This window comes from Lepidochelys olivacea, assembly GCF_965140295.1.
Source record: "Lepidochelys olivacea isolate rLepOli2 genome assembly, chromosome: 15".
Lineage (NCBI taxonomy): Eukaryota > Metazoa > Chordata > Testudines > Cheloniidae > Lepidochelys > Lepidochelys olivacea.
The window spans coordinates 19061648-19082423 of NC_140425.1; the positions used below are offsets into that span (position 1 = coordinate 19061648).

General features: G+C 40.5%; 1 long non-coding RNA gene across 1 annotated transcript in view; it reads right to left on the reverse strand.

Annotated features, from left to right (window-relative positions):
* The window catches only part of LOC311531627, a 31458-nt gene that overhangs the window by 10171 nt on the left and 511 nt on the right, over positions 1 to 20776 (reverse strand). The window contains exon 2 of the long non-coding RNA XR_014714253.1: positions 239 to 360. This is a non-coding gene — a long non-coding RNA (uncharacterized lncRNA). The remainder of the gene's footprint in view (positions 1 to 238; positions 361 to 20776) is intronic.

The following is a 20776-nucleotide window of genomic DNA, read 5'->3' on the forward strand; positions in this document are numbered from 1 at the left end:
ACCATACCTATCAAAGACTTTGGAGAAAGACGCCTCCAGTCTCGACAGTCTTCACACGCAAGCCCTATGGATTCCTCAGGAAAACTGTCACAGCATTCCTCCCAATTCTAAGAGGTCTAATGATTCGGATCATGATGGACAACACCTCAGCAATGTTTTAGATCAATAGGCAAGGCAGAGGAAGATCCACCCCCCTTGTCAAGAAGCTGTGCATTTACTTGAGAAGCACTTCACTTACCAGGCTTGCAGAACGTTCTGGCAGACTACCTCTGCAGGTAGTTTACAAATGCCAACGAATGGTCAGTGAAGGACACCGTCAAACGGGACATATTCATCATATGAGGTCAACCCTCTACAGACCTGTTCAATGGGAGAAAACAAAAAATGTCACTTGAATCTGTCAGATGTGTTGCTGATGCCCTGGGCTAGGGGTCTAACCTGTGTGTATACTCTGTTTCTGCTAATTCCAAGAGTAATCAGAAAACTCGGGACTCTGCCAAGATCATTATATTGGCACTAGCTTGGCAAAGGCAGTTCTGGTTCTCGGACCTGATAAATCTCTCCATTCGACATGCAGTCCCGTTACCTCTTCAGCCAGATGTGATATTCTGAAGGAAGGGACAGATTCTCCATGTGCACCTCACAGCATGGATGCTGGCTGGTTGACAGTAGAGAGGATCCACTCTTTGGAGGTACAGAATGTTCTTATCCACATTAGAAAAGATTTTATAAGGCTAGCTTACTCTTTCGAATGAAAGAGATTCACTGTCTGGGCTCAGCAACTTCAGTTTATCCTCATCTGTAACTCAAATACTTGATATACTAGAATGCCCTTCGTCCTTAAAGAATTCAGGACCATCCATGAGCTTTGTAAGGGTCCCTCTAGCAGTCATTTCAGCTTTCCATCTTCCTATGCGAGGTCATTCAATGTCCTCCCACCCTAGAGTAGCTAAGTTCCTGAAGAGTCTTCTGCGGGTACATCCCCCAATCAAAGAGGCTTGTCCTCCTTGAGAATTCAACTTAGTGCTGACAGTATTGATGGGTCTTCCCTTTGAGCCCTTAGCTACCAGTCCCCTTTTCCACCTATCCATTAAAATAGCCTTTCTAGTAGCAGTGGGTGGGAGAAATATAAGCTGTCATGGAGGGATCTCTATATGCTGTATTTCATGAAGACATGGTAACCTTGAGGCCTCACCCAAAGTTTTTCCCAAAGGTAGTCGGACTTCCATCTCAACCAAGTAATACACCTGCCTGTCTTCTTTCCAAAGCCACATTCCAAGAAAGGGTAAGCTAAACTTCACATCTAACATATAGTTAAGAATGGATGCTATCCTTCTATCTTAATAAGACTATTCCTTTTAAAGTGTCCCCACAGGTATTTGTAGCTAATGCAGATGGGGTGAAAAGTCAGGTTATGTCAACAGTGAGAGTACCTAATTGGATTTCTACATGTATTAAATTATGTTATGAAATAGCTAACTTAGACCAATCATTGAGGGTTATAGCCCACTTCACCGGGGCTCAAGCAACTTACTCAACATCTGAGAAATTTTCCACTGTGGAAATATATAGGACAGCAATTTGGGGTTTGATGTATACTTACTCACCATTACTCCATAGTAAAAGCATCAAAATCTGATGCTCATTTTGGCAGAGCAGTTTTACAATCACTGTTCAGATAGGCTCCTAACACCTGTCTCCTGTGATCAGGTTATTGCTTGTGGGTCTGAGCTGTGAAGAAGAAATGGCTACTTACCTTTACAGCAATTGTGGTTCTTCTTGATGTGTGTCCCTTATATTATTCCATGACCCCCCTCCTTTCTTGCTACTATGGAGGCCTGTACCATTTGGATTCTCCATTGACAAAGGAGCTGAGGAATGTTTCGGGGGGGGGGGGGGTCATGCTGCCCGTTATACCTTCAGGTGAGAGGCACAAGGACAATCAAGATGTAAGCATGGCCCCAATGGACACTGCTGGCTAAAAGAATCCAAACTTGGGTGCATGCATACTAACAGTGGAAAAAATATATGGTGAATACATCCTGAAGAAGATCATACATCTGTGAAGTTAGCATTTATTTTCCTCTCCGCTCCGGATCCCAAAAACAGGGTGTGGAAACCTTTCTAGGCCACCCCAAAGTTAAAGCTGCTTATGGTTTTTCCCTTCCTCCTTTCTCTTATGCTATCTGTTTAGTCATCTCCCAAACAAGGGCCAAGAAAAAAGATTTAAGATGGAGGTCAAAAATCTGAGAGAACCTGGCACTTGCCTTCCTCTGAGGATTTACTCCTCTCATCTTCATCGTCCTCACAGTCCAACTCAGAAGAAGGGCATATCTAGGGCCATAAGGACCTAGATAATATTGGAGAACAGGTTCAGTTGACAAAGGTGAAGACCTACATGAAATGAGTTTTCTGTACTCTTTGTTTCCCAATCCTAGATTCCCTGGGGAACAAGATTGGTGACCTGAATGGTTTTAGCTAGATCATAAGAGATTCACTAGTTGCACTTGTCACAAATTATGTAATCTCAAAAGATTGACTTCTGTCCCTAAAACAGATGCCCTGCACACAGGTTCCCCAGAAAGGCAATGATTCTGTTTGTGGGTCCTGCCTCTCTTAATGTAACTAACATATGTACAGCACAATCCTTTGCTAGGTTTTCTCTGCTTTTATTGAAGATGTGGTGTACATGATCACCTTCAGGTTTCACTTTCCTGGTTCTGCCTTCATGAAGTCCTAAAAGCAAAGGTCTTAGAGGCTTGCTCTTCTACCTGTCTCTTGTCTGTGACCACTCAAGCAAGATAACCTGATACTTCTTGATAGTGAGACACAATATATGGCTTTGAGCAACAGATGCAGATTTGACACCTGATTCTATGATATCTTACATCAGTCTAACTCCACTGATTTCAGTCAAATAACAGAGGAGAATTGGACCCAATCAAAATGTGCCAAGCAAACTCATAAAGTGGTAGGAACTGCTGACAAAAGAGAATAAACTTGCTTATTCTTGCCTGTAAGATGAAATGGGTGGAGCTATCCAGCAGTGTTGTGAGACTAGCAGAGGTTGCTCTGAGAAGACTAACTATTAAGACAAAATTGTCCTAATTTTGGTCAATGTGGTGGCATGTTACAAGGAGACACTGAATTCCCAGATAAACCCATGACTAACATGCAATCAAGAAGCATTATTTGACCAACTATCAAGGCACTTGAGTAAATTGTAAAGGATGTTTGAGAAACACCTTATTAACGGATCTAAAATATTTGTTACCAACTCCTCCTCCCCCAATCCCACCCACAGAGGAATGTTGGATCAGATCCACTCTTCCTGCAACTGGTACTTTGCACTACCATGCAGAAAACTTGGGGTGGTTCACGAATCTGGTCTCACTTGTGCATCAGTCCTTTATTTTGCACCTCAGGTTGCTTGGTTGCTTCAGCTAATGCAGGGCTAACATTGGAGTAGCATAGCTGGGTTTTGAAGAGTCCCATACAAAATGTTTTTGGTCATGAAGAGACGCTGCCAAGACTTGGGGCCTTAAAGTGTTGGTGTAATATAAACTTAGATGAAAGGTGCTATGGGTGCTTCAGGTTTCGGACAAGCAGGTAGTAGCTCATCATTCCCAAAGATGCAAAAGCAACAAATAGGAAAAAGCAATAACAGTAGTTCCTGGATGTCCCATGGGGCTGTTGGTTGCTAGGATGCCAGGTCCCTTTCCTCTTTCCACTAATGAAGAGCAAGAAACCAAGCTGAAGATGGAATAGCTCTAAATCTTAAACAGATAATAGTTATACCATCAAAGACACATGCAATCTTGTCTTCAGAAGATTAGATAGTATTGTAGATGTCTGAGTATAATCCATTGTGTATGGCTTTTTAAATTATTCATTATTGCAAGTGAAATACATCAATAACCAAATATTGAGACGATATCCTAAAGAGACGTAAATTCTCATTTACAATGGCACAAAACAATATTTACCAAGGTCTCAAAACAAGAGAGTCCTTGAAATATCTAGGGAGTAAATAGGAAAGTTTAAGCATCTTAAACTTGAAATTTAGCTAAACAATTTAAACAATAAATATTGCGTCTCTGGTTTAACAAATATCCTTATTTATACAGAATATTAACTGCTAGAAATTACTTCCACATCAGATTCAAGTAACAAAACACTGGATAATTCTTCATCTGCTTTATTTTCCACAGAGACATCTTGTTGATGGATTTTGAGGGCTCATGAAAGGCTCTAGACTCGGTGGGAACAGAATCTGTATTGTAATCAACTGAAGAGGAAGCAGAAGAACAAATTATGAGAACTACACAACTCATCTGTGTGAATCATGCTGCAATATTTAAGCTTAACAAGGAAAGCAAAAAGCTAAAATGAAAGAGATACTATCTGTCTGGTACATCCTGCCTGGAGAAGAACTTTAGAAACTGAATGAAAAAGCAAGATCTGATTAGAGTCCTAAAATCTTCTCATGCCTTTAAAGCTCAAGATCAAAAGACTGACCACGGAGGTTATGGTGTATGGATATTGGAAAAAAATAATTTACAGCAAACATAGAAAAAGTGAAGGTTACAGTGGATAGACAAGAACTTGAACCGGTTAAGAAGAATGGGAGACCATACAAAATAGTAAAAAGCAATATCCCTTGCTGGTTCACATAAAGGCTTTGACATGTTTGTAGTGGCATGATAAATGGAAAAGAATAGCTCAAAAGTCTGAGGAATGAAGCAGGGGGAAATACAGTTGATTCTGCATAGACAGAACAAATATGATGAAGAAAAATCATTATGTTGAAAGATGTTCTAAAGATGTTGCAGAAGCTCAAGTGGAAATGCACTGGTCATATGACAAGACAGATGGAGAGTAACTCTAGAATATCTTGGCTAGAACAGGGATACTTGGTAGCACTGTAGTGATATCTTCATACAAACAGCTGCTAATCACAATGTCATTTAAATAGTGATGCCTACTTGTTTACAGTATATGTACAAGAATATTGTCATCAATTAAATGATTTAAGATATAACTAGTTTACGTCTGGAATGGTACATAATTACTAATGACATTTTCATTTTCAGTAGAGGTTGGAGTTCTGCACCAGTTATGTCAAAAAGATCCCTAGAGCTCGGTAAGAATTATGTAATGCCTGCAAAGAATGTGTATGTTGTAAAGCATGGGTCTGATGCTGAATAGTCATCAAGAAGTACAGCTACTAAGTCCAAAAAAATAAATTGAACTTGGCTTAAAGTTTAGCACATGCTTAAATGGCCTCCTGAATAGGAATGCTTTCCTGAATCTGAGGCTATTCATAAAAGCTTATACGCTTGCTCTGTGTGTGACATCTGAAAAGGCAACATGTCTGTTAGCATAATAAAGCGTCTTACAAGCTTGTCTCTTGTGATAGAGGAAATGCTTTAAGTGGTATCTCACCTGACATGCTAGCCTTTATAGGCAGTGAGCCAACTCTTGGCCAGTAACTTGATCAGATTATAAACATGCATTGATTGCTTCTGCTGGGGTTCATTAAGATAAATTAGATAATAGACTGGATCTGTGTTACCATCTACGCTTATAGTGACTTTTCTGGTGATACAGTGCTATAATGTAGAATAATTGAGAGCATTACCCACTATGCAATAGGAGGTCCCAGATTCAGAAATTTGTGCTTTTAAAAATCACTGTAAATTTGGGATTATTTTCCCACTTTGTGTATTGGTGGGGTGGTGATGGGAGGTTATCCTCAAGTCAAGGCACAAGAAAAGTTCACCCCTTCATCCTACATCTGACATTCAGGAAAAATTGCCATCCTTTCAATGACTATCTAACTTTTTACAGCATCCTAATAGCTCTTCCTTCCATACTGTTCTTCAGAAAAAAACATTATTATCCCCTAGATGACTTGTGCATGCTTTCCAGAAGCAGACCATCACTCTTTCAGAATACCAAACAAGCTTTTAGGAATGCTTTGGGAGGTTTTTATATTGTTTTAGTTTTATTACAGAAGTATTGCAGAAATCTAGTCTCTTCTTTTAGGAAGAAAACAATCTTTGGAAATTTTATTTGATCTTGAGATGACTTTCTAGTATCAGCTGACACTTAAGGGAGATGGAAGCATCACTTCGAAAATAGTTGTATCGTTTTTCGTTGACTAATATTGTTGGGTCCCCTAAAAGTGGTTCATTGGCACTTTTAACTTTTTTGTGGGGTATGAGAATTCTAGAGGTATACTGAATTTGTCAGTATCCTTTTGAAAGTCATGTCCTCCAGCTTTGTGTTTTGTAAACTTAAGCCCAACATGTACTATAACGAGACATAATGAAAATATTTAGGAAGGAGACAAAGGGCTCACCCATCACACAATATTACTACTACTTCCTTCTGCAACTTGTTGTCCCACTCCCCTTTCTATCTCCAAACTTCACGTACATAATGAGACTTTTCCAGGCTACCCAGATCTACACGATATGGCTAAGTGGTATGCAGTTTGAAAATATGAGTCACTTGCCCTTGTGCCTCTCTACATTTTTGAGAGCATTTACAGGCAACTTCCGGCAGCAGCAGAAATGCTGGAGTAACGCTAGAGAGGCTTTTCTTGGGAGATTTCTGATCCATTTTACTGAATACGTTGATTTGAATGAATACCTTCCTGCTCTTCAGTGGAACCATACCAATTGCAGTGCAGGTCAAGCCCTCTGTACTTATGGAGGAGGGGGCATGATTTGGTTCCCTGCAATTTATACTATATTTAATCACTCTAAAAATAATTGTCATATTCTGATGAGGACAACTTCAGATATAGAATGGGCAATGGCAGCAGGTAAACTCTTAAGACAACATGATTTTGTTACCATGCAAAAGAGATTAGTTATAAAGGACCCTGATCCAATCTGACTGTTACTGAAGGCAATGTAAAGACTCTCATTAACTTCAATAGGATTTGGATCTGGCCCCAAAAGACTGATTAAAAATACATGGGGAGGTGCTTTCAAAGCCTGCTGTCTACATAGTCCTTTTTTGGAGCTTAAGTGCATAAAGTTCTATACTGGCAAGAGCAAACAGCAGTTTAGACTTATTCATACCAGATGTTTGCAAGCCCCACATGTATGATCACATACTCCGTTTCAACGGATACCTCTGAATTTTTTTTCTCTGCAGTATGGGGAGGGATAGCTCAGTGGTTTGAGCCAGCGTTGTGAGTTCAATCCTTGAGGGGGCCATTTAGGATCTGGGGCAAAAATTGGGGATTGGTCCTGCTTTGAGCAGGGGGTTGGACTAGATGACCTCCTGAGGTCCCTTCCACCCCTGATATTCTATGATTCTGTGTTTTTTCAAATTTTTCCATAAGCTACAAATTTCATGGGCAGGTTCCATTACAGCATGATTTTTCTAGTTGCTATGGTGAGAGAGCTTGGCCTTCTGGGAATACAGAGGAAAGCTTAGAGAAGCATGATTTGGAGCCATCCAGAAGCAGTAAGATGACACTACGTTAACAAAAGCAAAAAAAAGGGGGGGGGCTTATGAAAGGTGCTGGATTCATAGGTCTGGAGACCAAGGTCCTCTGTCCATGAAAACAGGTACAGCACAGACCGCCACAGCAGTGGAAGCTTCTCTACCCTGGTGCACCCAAATCCCAGTCTTGGGGCACCAACTCTAACAAGGAGAGGATCATTCAGTGCCCATGAACCCATTGAATTCCTGGCCTCTCTGCTAAGCCTATGAGCAAGGAAGCTAGCTGTGGTGAGTTTGTTTTTGATGTGACCACTTGCCTGTTGGAAATGGGACTGAGACACAGAAGAGCTCACTTCAGACCACTGACTTCTGAAGATAAGCTTTTTTTTTTTTTTTTTTTTTTAAGGTGCAGGAAGGAAAGGCAGGCACCACTGAAGACAAGGGCAGGCATAAGCTATTAAAATTCTCCAAGTTGTTATCCATCTCTTGCGCTTCCTTTAATTTCTTTAAAACCTCTTCAAAAGAAAGCTCTGCCTTAATAGACTCCTCCCCATCCATCAGATGAAATTCTCTTCACGACTCTAAATCCCTTTAAGATGGTTATGATTTTGCACTTGCTCATGAATGTCTCCACCTACCTCTTCCTCCCCATGGAACAGACGCTTTACACGTACAAATGTGAACCCTGGTTACTAAAATTCCCTTAGCTACACACAACAAGCCTGACTTTTTAGGATCCCAGAAAGGCTCACAGTCTGTGATCCAGCCCGATGTTGTTTGTTGCCCTTTCCAGTATTGGGACAGGGAGAGGAGGAGGAGGAGGAACAAGAAAGTGGGACCAGTAAAGCAAGTGTGTTTACTGGCTCCTGTTTACAGGGTTCTTTCCCAAGCATATTTTTAACGTGGCAACCAAACGGAGTATGTGTAGTCGATGGATACCATGCTGTGTGCATCACTGGGACAACACATGGATCCACGTTTGTGTCGTCTCCTTTTTGATATGCATTTAAATCAAGTAAATTTCCCACCATACTGATTCACTACATGTGCTGTTAATCATTTTGATTTTTCATAGTCTTGAAATAATGTAGCGCTTGAGAGGCAGTAAAAACAAAACAGAACACAAACATCTGAACAGCTAATCGAGTGATTTTTTGTTCTGAAAAAATTCCACAGTGCAGCCTACTTGGAGCGTGACTGATGCCATCGCAAAACAAAGGTTTAAGGCAACCGTAGTAAACGAATGGAGTTTTAAATATGCCAAGTAACTGCAAAAGTTTTTCTTCTGGTGACCATTCAACAGTAAACAGGTCTACACGAGACGCATTTTGCTACTATACTATACTGCCAAAGCGCTTCCTAGTTATATTGCATTTTTGCTGATACAGCTTATTCCAGTCCCCACAAAGCAAAATAAACTATATCAGTACCAGTGCAATTTGTCCCATGTAACTTTCTACACTAGGGGCTTTTGCTGGCACATCTATGTGGATCAGGGAATTACACATCTTTACGCCCCTGACTAACATAGCTTTGCTGGCAAAGTTTGTAGTGCAAACTTGGCCTTGGACTTAGAGATAAGATACCAATATGTGGTTATTAATGGAATGTAACAGCTCCAGCTCTTGAGAAGCGATTAGTTTTAAATTATTAAGTCTTTCTTTTACGTTTGAAAAACTGCTTATGTCAGAGACGTGAGGAAATGGAACAGCCGCTAACTGGTGAGGAGGATTGTTGTCCTTTGTGCTTGAATTTATGCATCTGTAAAAATGGAGATAATGTTTATCCACTTTTGAAAAGTGCTTTGATCTGTTGAGATGAAAGGACCTATATAAAGCAAAGTATTATTAAGACTGGTATTCTTTCCCTCATGGAAATAGTTTAAATACTTTCTCTTTTATTCCCATAGGTGAATGTAGTGTATTTAAGGGTTGCTGGATTTGAAGCACTGGAAATTAGCCTATTTTTATCAAGTACAAGGAAGAGCTGCTGTTGCTATACAGCAGCACCACCATAGGCTCAGCCCTAACCTGCCGGGACCCCCACTCTGGCTGACCACATCTCTAATGCAGTGTGTTTGCTGACTTCAAAATTGGCTGCTTTAATGATCTGAGCAGAGTCTCCAATAATTGACAAGTTTTGTGTGATTTGGGCATCATTACGAAATTAATCAAGACCACCAATTTAAAAGCCACTGAATAACTGTTTATGATTCCAAGATTTTTAAGGGCAGAAAGGGACTGATGACCATTTAGTTTGACTTCCTACATAATAGCAAGGCATAGGACTTCCCTGAATTAATTCCTGCTTCAAGTGAAAAAAATCCAATCCTGATTTAAAGATTTCCAGTGAAGAAGAATCCACCACAACCCTTAGTAAGTTGTTCTGATGGCTAATTACTCTCACTTAAAAAAATTATGCCTTATTTCTAGTCTGAATTTGTCTGACTTCAACTTCTAACCATTGGTTCCTGTTATACCTCTGTGTGCCGGACTACAGAGCCCTTTATTATCAAATATTTGTTTCCCATGTAGGTACTTCTAAACTGTGATCAAATCACCCCGTAATCTTCTCTTCGATAAACTAAACCGATTGAGCGCCTTGAGTCTCTCACTATACAGCATGTTCTCCAATACTTTAATTGTTCTCATGGCTCTTTTCTGAACCCTCCCCAACTTTTTTCAACATCCTTCTTGAATTGTGGTAACACCAGAACTGGTCAGTGTTCCAGCACCAGTTGCACCCATTGCAAATGCAGAGGTAATATAGCCACTCCTCCTACTTGACATTCCCCGCTTATACATCTAAGGATTGCGGGAGCCTTTTTGGCCACAGCATCACACTGGGAGCTCATGTTCATCTGACTATCCATCATGACCTCCAAGTCTTTTTCAGAGCCCCTGCTTTACAGGATAGGATTCCCCATCCTGTACATATGGCCTACATTCTTTGTTGCTAGACGTCTGACCTTACATTTTGCTATATTTAAATCATATTGTTTGTGCCATTTCCCAGGTAATCCAGATTGCTCTGAATCAGTGACCTGTCCTCATTATTTACCACGTCTCCAACCTTTGTGTCATCTGCAAACTTTATCAGTAATTATTCTGTTTTATTCCAGGTCGTTGATAAAAATATTACATAGTGTTGGGCCAAGAACTGATCTAGGTGGGACCCCACTAGAAACACACCTATATGATGATGATCTGCCAGTTACATTTTGAGATCCTATCAGTCAGTTTTTAATCCATTTAATATGTGCAATGTTGATGTAGTTGTGCAGTATAGAGTTAAATGCCTTACACAGATCTGTTGCATCAAGACTATTATTTCTATCACTCAAAGAACTGAGTCAAGTTAGACAAGATCTATTTTCTATAACCCCCTTTTTCTTCTTTGTTAATGACTTGCCCCAGGTCACACTAGAAGTGCAGGGCAGAGCCAGAAAATCAGATCTCCAGTGTTGCATCCCAGTGCTGTAGCCACAGAACTATCTTTCTTCCTCCAAATAACTCTGAATGCATATTAATTTGAGGTATGCCGTTTTTAATTCTGTTAACTGAAATAAACATTAAAGTCAGTCATGTTATAGGTGGATGTTTTCCAGTGAAAAAAATAGGGTCCACTTTTGCTAGACCTTCAGAGCTTCTGTGGACAGCATAGCTCCACAGCAACACAGTCCAAGTTGCCCTAAAATTGAAACCAGAGGGGGTGCCACATGCAACATTAGTAATTCTCCTCTAGCACAGAGACAAAGGATGTGTCTACTCTGATTATCTTCTGTAGCAATCAGTGAACTTTGTTTGACATTAGAGGACTGACCTAAGCATGGCCGTGGAGTCTCCCTGACATCTCTTTCCATGGGGCATGGACTTTCCACAGCTGACAGAGATGGTTACTTGTGGAGGCCAGATAAGGAGAGCAGTAGTGTGTTTTACGTTATTTGTTTTTGCTGAAGGATATTGGCCTTCAAAGGTATTTGGGACTTGAATTGTAAAATACAATCTGATGGGGGCAAAGATACATTTGCCTTCCCCATCTCCCTTCCAAACAGCTTTGACTTCTCGTGCCCCTCCCTCTGAACATACCAGCAGTTTCTAGCTATTGAATATTTACATTTTGCTGGCACATGTGACCTTCTGCACCTAGTATGCTGGGGATGAAGTCCTCACCCTATTGAAATCAGTGGGAGTTTTGTAATTGATTTCAGTGGGGTTAGGATTTCATCCTGGACATGGATTATATTTTGACATTTTCCATCCTTAAAAAAAAGAAGAAGAAAAAAGTGACTTGTTCCAGACAGCAACCCCACAGATGTGGTGTCTCATGTCTGTATATGCAGCTTGCCTCCAATGCCAGGATTGGATGGCTGAAGGCTAGAATTGGTTTTTGCCAGGGTTCTTTGACATCCCTCCATGAAGATCTCTCACTTCCTCTAGAGCCTTTCAGATTATGTCAGACTCTATTTTCTCACTCTCTCACTGCCTGTGAATGCTGTTTGCACGTGCCTGGTAGCTCTTGTTGGCCTGGGAAGCAAAAAAACCACAAGGACAAGAATTTGGATTTCCCCACAAAGCTTTCTAGAAGTGGATCAACTTCATACTCATTCCTATTCTCTGCTCTTCGGAAGCCAGATACTACTGGCATGCACTATCTTAAGATATGATCCAAAATATAGCTAGGCAATCTGTGTATTATGGTGGTGCTAGTTAAGGTTTTCCTGAGATTTCTACTTGGAACCTAATCTGATGCCCATTGAAGTCAATGGACAGACTCTTGTTGATGTCAATCGATTTTGGATCACAACAGTCATACCTGGCCACCTAGGGATTTAGGAGCACAGACCCTACACCACAGATGCAGTTTAGGATGAAAATTCCCCTGCTGCTATTGCAGCATTGTGTCAGGGCACAAGAACCAAAAAAGAGAATCTGACTAGAAAATATTCCAGAACTGACTTGTCTTTCATTGTCCAAGCAAACTGATGTGTAATTGTTGTTCATTACAAACTGCACAAATGGTAAACATTAAACTAGACTTTAAAAAATTCTTTCTGATTCAATAACACAATCAAGACAGTTTGTTTTTAAATATTAGGCCGGATATGCAGCTGGTGTAAGCTGATGTAGCTCAGTGGGCTTCAGTCGTACTACATCATTTATACTAGCTGATGATCTGGCCTATGTTCTTTTTAACTTCACAGAAAAATTATTTTGTAAAATGTACACAGATACTAAACCTATTTTAATGGCTTTATGTAGCTAGCATCAGTTTGTTATTTTAAATGTTTGAAAAGTTAAGGTAAGAAATCAAAGTAATTGATTTGTTGGAAGTAATTATAGTTTAACAAAACAAGAATTCCTACATGAATAGGGAGAACTCTATGTTCAGTATAGAGCCTGGATTGAGCAAAATCAGTCTTGCAATATATGGTTTCACCGCCATTCAGATGGGATTGTGCTGTTGCACACTGATAGTACACTACTGTAGATAAGAAAAAGGCACTAGCTCCACCTAATTCTCAATCTGATAAAATGCAGTCTTGCCAACTTTATTAGCAAGCCTGTAACTCCTGATTTTTTAAGGCTAGTTTTCTTGGGATGTATTGTGGGTGGGAGAATTGGAGGACAGAGTAATCTGGAGTCATTATTGCCTTGACTTTTTTTTTAATGCAGTGTTATGCTGAATTGTGAGTGGATGTTATAAAGTGATTTGTTTCTACCCACCACTCCCATGCCCTGCATATGATGAGCTCTGTGGCATTAGGAACTGAGTTTTGCCAGAGCTAACTGTTAATTAAATTTCCTGATGTTACATCCTTAAACCCTGATCCTGAAAGCAAGCTGCTCCATGTTGGTGGATCCCTGTGTGTGCACTGAGCAGTTTGAAGGGTCAGGGATTTAGTGGTAAAGGGCTTGGGTGTTTGAGAAATTTTGAATCTGGCTTCCAGAAGTCCATAAACGTAATTTTCATGTGAATTTACTGCTCATAAACGGTGACAAATTGGCAGTCCTGGAGAATGAAATGCTCTGTTTACTGTCCATTACAGGTACAGTGGTACAAGCTTCACTACAGGGTCTCCTGATCTGTAGCAACAACCTCAAAGGAATCTCCCTCTGCACAGCCCCTTGGCCCCTCTTCTGAGGCTTCCAGTTCTGGTGGTATTTTTTGTGAGGGTAATAATACTTATACAGGTGCCTTTTCATTGGGAACTGACCTGAACCCACCTAATGCATTTCAATTAGGTCATCTTAAAGTCATCAGGTGACAACAACTTTCATTTTCTCCTAACCTGGTCTGTAGTTGAGCTGGTGTCCTAGATCCTGAAAACACTTGTCCATCTAAGGCATTTATGTAACTCCTCAGTTACTTATTCATATTAATATCTGGCCTGTAGGCATGCAACAGTTTAGTCTTCATGCAGGTTAGTGGCCAGTTTCAGACAATCCCGAGCCTAGATTTATTTTTCCTCTTTTGGAAGTGTTAGGTAAGTGTGATGTGTTTAGTAATACTTACAGAAGTCACTACTGGAGCTAGTCCTCTATATTTCATAATCGATTAGTTTTACTATATATACTGTGACAGGGTCAGGCCAGATGGTTACAGGAGAGTGTTTAGAAGGCAGATATATTAGTCCCAGATTAAGCAGATCTTACCTGGGTAAGGTAATGGGCAGTTCCAGAGCAAGCAGGAACTTGCTGGAACCAATTAAGGCAGGCAGGCTAACTAGGACACCTGGAACCAATTAAGAAGAAACTGCTAGAATCAGTTAGGACAGGCTGGCTAATCAGGGCACCCGAGTTTAAAAAGGACCTCACTTCAGTTTGTGGCATGTGTGCAAGGAGCTGGGAGCAAGAGGCGCGAGGAGCCAAGAGTGAGAAGGGAAGGTGTACTGCTAGAGGACTGAGGAGTACAAGCATTATCAGACATCAGGAGGAAGATCCTGTGGTGAGGATAAAGAAGGTGTTGAGAGGAGGTCATGGGGAAGTAGCCCAGGGAGTTGTAGCTGTCGCACAGCTGTTCCAGGAGGCACTCTAGACAGCTGCATTCCACAGGGCCCTGGGCTGGAACCCGGAGTAGAGGGCGGGCCTGGGTTCCTCCCAACTCCTGGTCAGACACAGGAGGAGTTGACCTGGACTGTGGGTCCCACCAGAGGGGAAGGTCTCTGGGCTGTTCCCTGACCCACATGGTGGATCAGCAGAGACAGCGGGGATTGTTCTCCTTTCTTTTCCCCAGGCTGGCTGGTGATGAGGTTATCTGAGTAAAACAGCAGATCTGAGCCACAAAAGTGGCCAAACTGAGGGCTGGCATGAATCTCTGAGGCGAGCAAATCCGCCAATGAGCCCAGGACCCACCAAGGTAGAGGACGAACTTTGTCACAATACACAAACATCACACAATTGAGCTGGAAGGGTATATTGAATGGGGTCCTGCAGGGATCTGTCCTGAGTCTGGTTCTATTCAATATTTTCATAAATGATGTGGCTAATGTGTCAGAGAGTACATGTACAAAGTTTGCAGGTGATACCATGCTGGGGAGGGTTGCAAGTGCTTTGGAGGACAGGATTAAAATTCAAAATGATCTAGATAAACTGGAGAAATGGTCTGGATTAAATAGGATGAAATTCAGTAAGGATAAATGCAAAATACTACACTGTGGAAGGAATAATTAATTGCATAAATACAAAATGGGAAATGACTTCCTAAATAGGAGTACCGCTGAAAAGGATCTGGGGGTTATAGTGGATCACAAACTAAATAGGGGTCAACAGTATAATACTGTTGCAAGGAAAGTGAACATCACAGTGGGATGTCTGAGCAGAAATGTTGTAAGCAAGACATGAGAAGTAATTCTTTCACTCTACTCAGCACTGTAAGGCCTCAACTGGAGTATTTTGTCCTGTGCTGGGCACCACACTTCAGGAAAGATGTGGACAAATTGGAGTAAGTCCAGAGAAGAGCAGCAAAAATTATTGAAGGTCATTTAGAAGACAAGAGATGTAAGGAAAGATTGAAAAAACTGGGCTTGTTTAATCTGGAGAAAAGAAGACAGAGGGGGACATAAATTTTAAAGTACATAAAAGATTGTTATAAAGAGGAGGGTGATAAATTGTTCTCCTTAACTACTGAGGACAGGACAAGAAATAATTTTCTTAAATTGCAGCAAGGGAGATTTAAGATAGAGAAAAACTGCTTAACTGTAAGGGTAGTTAAGCAATGAACAAATTACCTAGGGAGGTTGTAGAATCTCAGTCATTGGAGGTTTTTAAGAACAGGTTAAACACTTGTCAGGGATGGTCTACATAATACTTAGTCCTGCCTCAGTGCAGGAGACTGGATAGATGACCTGCTGAGGTTCCTTCCAGTCCTACATTTCTATGATTCTGTTTTAGCTTTTGAGGACAGATTTAAGATTTTAGGTCATAAACCCTTGTATTTGGTACAAACGCTAAGGTACTACTACCTTAGGCAAAAAAAAAAAGGGTGAGAAAACTCCAAGTTAACAACAAAAGCATGAGGTAAATACTAAACAGAATGCTCCAACTCAAGTCACAGGCAGTGAGAATGAACTGAAGGGGATAGGTGTAGCACTGCCCTTAAATAGCCATAGGAAGGGTTCTAAAGGCCAGATGGTGTCAACGGTGCCCTAAAAGATACTGCTAAGCAAAGTTCTCAGGCTTTGGTGTGCTGGGCACATGCACACCATAATGGAATACACATTTGCAAGCACTCAAAGAAGAATTATAGCCTCTACACTTTTAAAATGCCATCAGCCACTGTTTTGGTAACAACGTTCAAATTAATTGAACATAATCCTGATGCACCAGAGGTGGCAGGCAGAACTCTGCAGAATTAATCTCCCCTTTAACTTTGGCCACACCTTTCTCATGAACATGTCCCTTTGCACGTCTGCAGGCTAAAATGAGTCCTGTTCTGAACCAGGTTAGTGGACCAAGTTTTTTACCCCTTTGTTTCCTAATGAAATGCAAACACAACACTGGACATTTTCTTCTGTCTTGCTGGAGTTGAAATCAAAACTTTGTGCATTTTCTTGTTTTAAGGTCCAGTAACAGTTTTTTATTTCTCCAGAGGAAGACTTAAGAATTTTAGTGTAACAAAGGGAACAACTGTGGGAAGAAAATCTATAAAAGTAGACAGAAAGAGAAATCATATTAAGAATTCAGGAGGCTTCTCATTCTCTATGTTGGTGGGTGTTCACTGCTTGAGGGCTTTGGAGTCATGGTACAAAACTCGTTGCCCCTGCCACACATCTTCCCACTCTTATGGGGACGACTCCTTTTACAATCAAAAGCTTGTTTATTACTGTACAACACTTAGCTCCATTACGTGACATAATGGATGTTGTGCCTTTTGTATCTGGTATAGAAGACTATTAGTTTCCCCTCATTAATCTAGTCAGGCTGAATGCTCCAGAAACTCAGTAAACATAGACTTAGAAAACACGAGACAAAATAGCTACTGTAGAGTGAACAAGCCACTTTTTAAAACCCAAGTATAATAGAGATTCCTACTTCATGTTCCTTACTCTCTCCTTCCCAGCCACCCTCCATGGGATGGGACCATATGTTAGGGCGCAGAGATAATTAATCTGTTGATTAGAGAGGGGGACTGGAGTCAGAAATCCTTAGTTCTTTTCCTGGCTCTGACACTGATTTGTGGTGTGATCCTGGGCAAGCCACTTAATTTATGTAAACCTCCTTCTTTATTTCCTGTAAAATGGGAGATGCTTATGTCCTTCAAAGGCTTTTATGAGGCTTAGTGTTTATAAAAGACATTGTAATCCTTCTATAAAATGCTATGTAGTGCAAAGTTCTTATAAATAAACTATATTAAACCAGCCACCTGCCATATTTATTTTTTCTAAATTATTATTTTTTTATTACTGGAATGCAAACAAGCATGCTAAACTGTTCCTGGTTGTTTTTCTTCCCTATGGTTTATAATTTTAAAAGAAAAAACACGCTAAAATTACAAAATTTTAGAAATATATTTTCCCTCAGTCTTTCTCTCCCCTACCTATCAGCCCATAGCAAATTTCTACACAAAAGCATGGTATTATAACCTGCTGAAAAGAGAGGTGTAATCAAGAAATAGTAGTATATATTAAATAGTACTTAGCACTTAAATAATGATTTTCATTTTCAGAGCACACTGCAAATATTAATCCTTACAACATCTTTGTGAAGTAATTACTGTTTTAATTTTTTATGAGTCAGAAGTTAAATTATTTGTCTAAGGCAACAAAGAAAGCCAGAGCTGGGATTAGAATTCAAGAAGTTCTAGGCTCCCAAGTCCAGTGGTCAGACTACTTATTCTACACAATTCAATGTTTATGATGTCAGAATTCTCTATACCCATAAAAATTGAGTAACGTATTGTTGGATTTTAAAAGAAAAATAGTTATTAAGGAGCTAGAAAATGCCATGTATCAAAAGATGCAAACATTTAAGTGTGATACTTTCTCTGCAACTTTTAACTCTTCCACATGGCTGCACGATATATATAATCTGGATGTCATACAATCATTCTGATACCAATAAGCACAGCACTTGTATTTTCTCATACACCCACCAAAGGACTGCCTCCTTCTCTTCTGTCAGTGAATTGGCACTGTTATGTAGATTATTAACATGATGGGTATAGTTCATTACAAATTCTCATGTCAGTATAAATTCTACAATTAATAATGCAACTACCTGTTTTTTGACACTGTTGAGGCTGAAATAGTCAAAATATGACCTACTGTCTTAGAAAGCCATAGGTATTTCTTACAATGCGTGTGTTAAATATCTCCTTTCAGGTTGCTTTTTAAAATCAGTGATAAAAGCCATCACTTATGAGCCCCCCTAAAATAACAAATTTGTGTGTGCAAACCTATGTGATGAATAAATAGATTGTAAATTTACTTCAGTTTTAAAGATGGCCTGCAAAGATAAGGAACTAAATTTCAGTAACTACCCTATAATATCTACTTGATCCCAATAACCAGGCTAAGAGGGGAATCTGGCGCATTAAAACCATTTTTTCCTCTTCTTTCATCAGTCTTGCTCCTGCTTAAAGGGACATCAATAATAGGATGTCATAGATACCCTAAAACTCCACAGAAGCCAGTGCATCAGGAGTTAAATAAGTTCTTTCTTGTGTTGTATGTTTTTGTTTGGTTATTTTATTTTTGTTTATTTGTTTTTGAAAAAGAAACTTTGAAAAATGCGGGGGAAGGGAGAGTGCCTTCAGGACAGTTCCATGCTCCAACCTAATGCTGTTGAAGCTATGATATCACAAGTCAGCATGTACAGAGCTGTCGCATCAGAGCAAGAGCCAATAATCATGGGATCAGAAAGAAAGCAAATTATAGCAATACCTTCTTCCTACTATTTCCATAATTATCTTCGTTTTTATCCTGACACCATACCCTGGCAAATACAATACTACAAAGTGTCCTGAAATAACTTTTGAACTCCATACAATGCAGTCGTGGTTGTGTGTATTGCTCGGTGATGATGTTTTGACATGTTGCTATACTACATTGTAAAGTACCAATGTAACAGTATGACATTGCCAACGTAAATGCCACATTATTAGACGTGATTTAATCAAATCAGACCAACTCCTGTGGAAACCCCTACTAAAGGAAATGTTAAGTAAGTGTTATCTCTCATAACAGTATTTCTAGGAACCTCAGGACTATCCCATGACTGCAACAATTGCCTGACAGATGTTCCTGGATCTTAAAAACACTAGTCAGGCTTATGAAATGTCATTGCATCATAAGGTTGCAACGTGGTGCGATGACTTTCTGATGCACCATTGTCAAATTAGGTTGCATATGTAAAATTATTGCGAGCTGGTAACAAATCACAGAACTGGCAGTCCTACATTGCACATCAAGGTAAAGTTACTGAACTTTGATAATTGTGTATGAGCAACTGTGAGGTGTATATTTTAAAGCCTAATTTCAAAGTAATAGAGGAAGAACTATAACAGTAAGTGTCCATTGACTAATTGTAGTATTTATATAAAATGGGTATGTATGGCATCTTCCTATTTATTATTGGTTTTGTAATTGTACCTTGAGGCCCTAATCAAATTCAGGCCCAGTTCTACTGGGTACTTTACAAACACAGCGTGAAACATAGTCCCTGCCGTAGGGAATTTATAATCTAATTTATTTATTAAAGACAAGAAGCTTTAGGTAAAACAAACAGAAGAACTAGGGGAGGGTAAACATGCGTCCGTGTAAGCCAGCTTTGTATGTGGATTGAGTCAAGCCTATTTTTAATTATAAGATGCAGAGAACAGATGTATAAAATATCAGAAGTATATCTCCCAGACTAGAGAATTTTACAATCTAGTATAAAGAGGTAACATAAGTAAATACTGTACCAACACAAGCAGGGCTGATAAAACAGGGAAAGGAGAAATCTCTTGTGGGAGCATTTTTTTCCCCTTTGTGTATGGGGAACTCTTGGATAGTGATAGTTAGACCTGCCCCAGGATCTCTAAAGAATAATCCTATTGTGCTTGGGTGTTGAAGTGTCGGTGCACAGCCCCAACACTGAGGCTAGTTAGCATAGGCCACGTGAGAGAGGTTTTGGACATGAGGTTGCTAAGCTCACAGACTATTTCAGGGGTAGAGGCCTGTATGTACAAAGAAATACACAATCTCCAGTGGAAAGAGGATCAAGCCTTCCAGGGACTGTTATCCTATAGTGTACATTGTAATTTGCATGACTTTGGGTTTCAAGCCTGTGATGTGAACACTTAATAATTCACTGTGTCTAGTAATTCATGGGCCCTGGGCATAGCTGGCTTTGGGCACTTAGTACAGAAGAATCCAGAGAAGCCACCTTTTGTGGTGAACTGCTCGGCTCCTTCACTGTCAGCAGGCTCCCCATTAGTCCTTGTTGCCCTAGTGGGTGAGATCATTGGGATTTCCCTGAAAGGGACTCTGGGGCTTTGATGGTGCTTGGATACCATGGTGATGGTTGCCTTGGCAACACACGAGCCAAACAACCCCTATCTACTGACAGGCATCGCCCAGGGCCTCCTGCCCTCACTCTCCCCTAGCCTTAAGAGGGGGCCCAGCGCCTCTCGGCTTCGGACCCTGCCCATGCTTGGGTTCTGAAATGAGACCTTTCCTCCCGCTCTCGCTGTCTCTCTTCCCCCGCCTCCACCCTTCTCCCATTGGTCACTTTTCCGCAGGGTGTCTCCTAGGTGTGTATCTATTCGCTGAGCGAACTGACATGGTTGAGAAACGGCCAATAGAGCGCGAGGCTGGAAGTGACCGGCA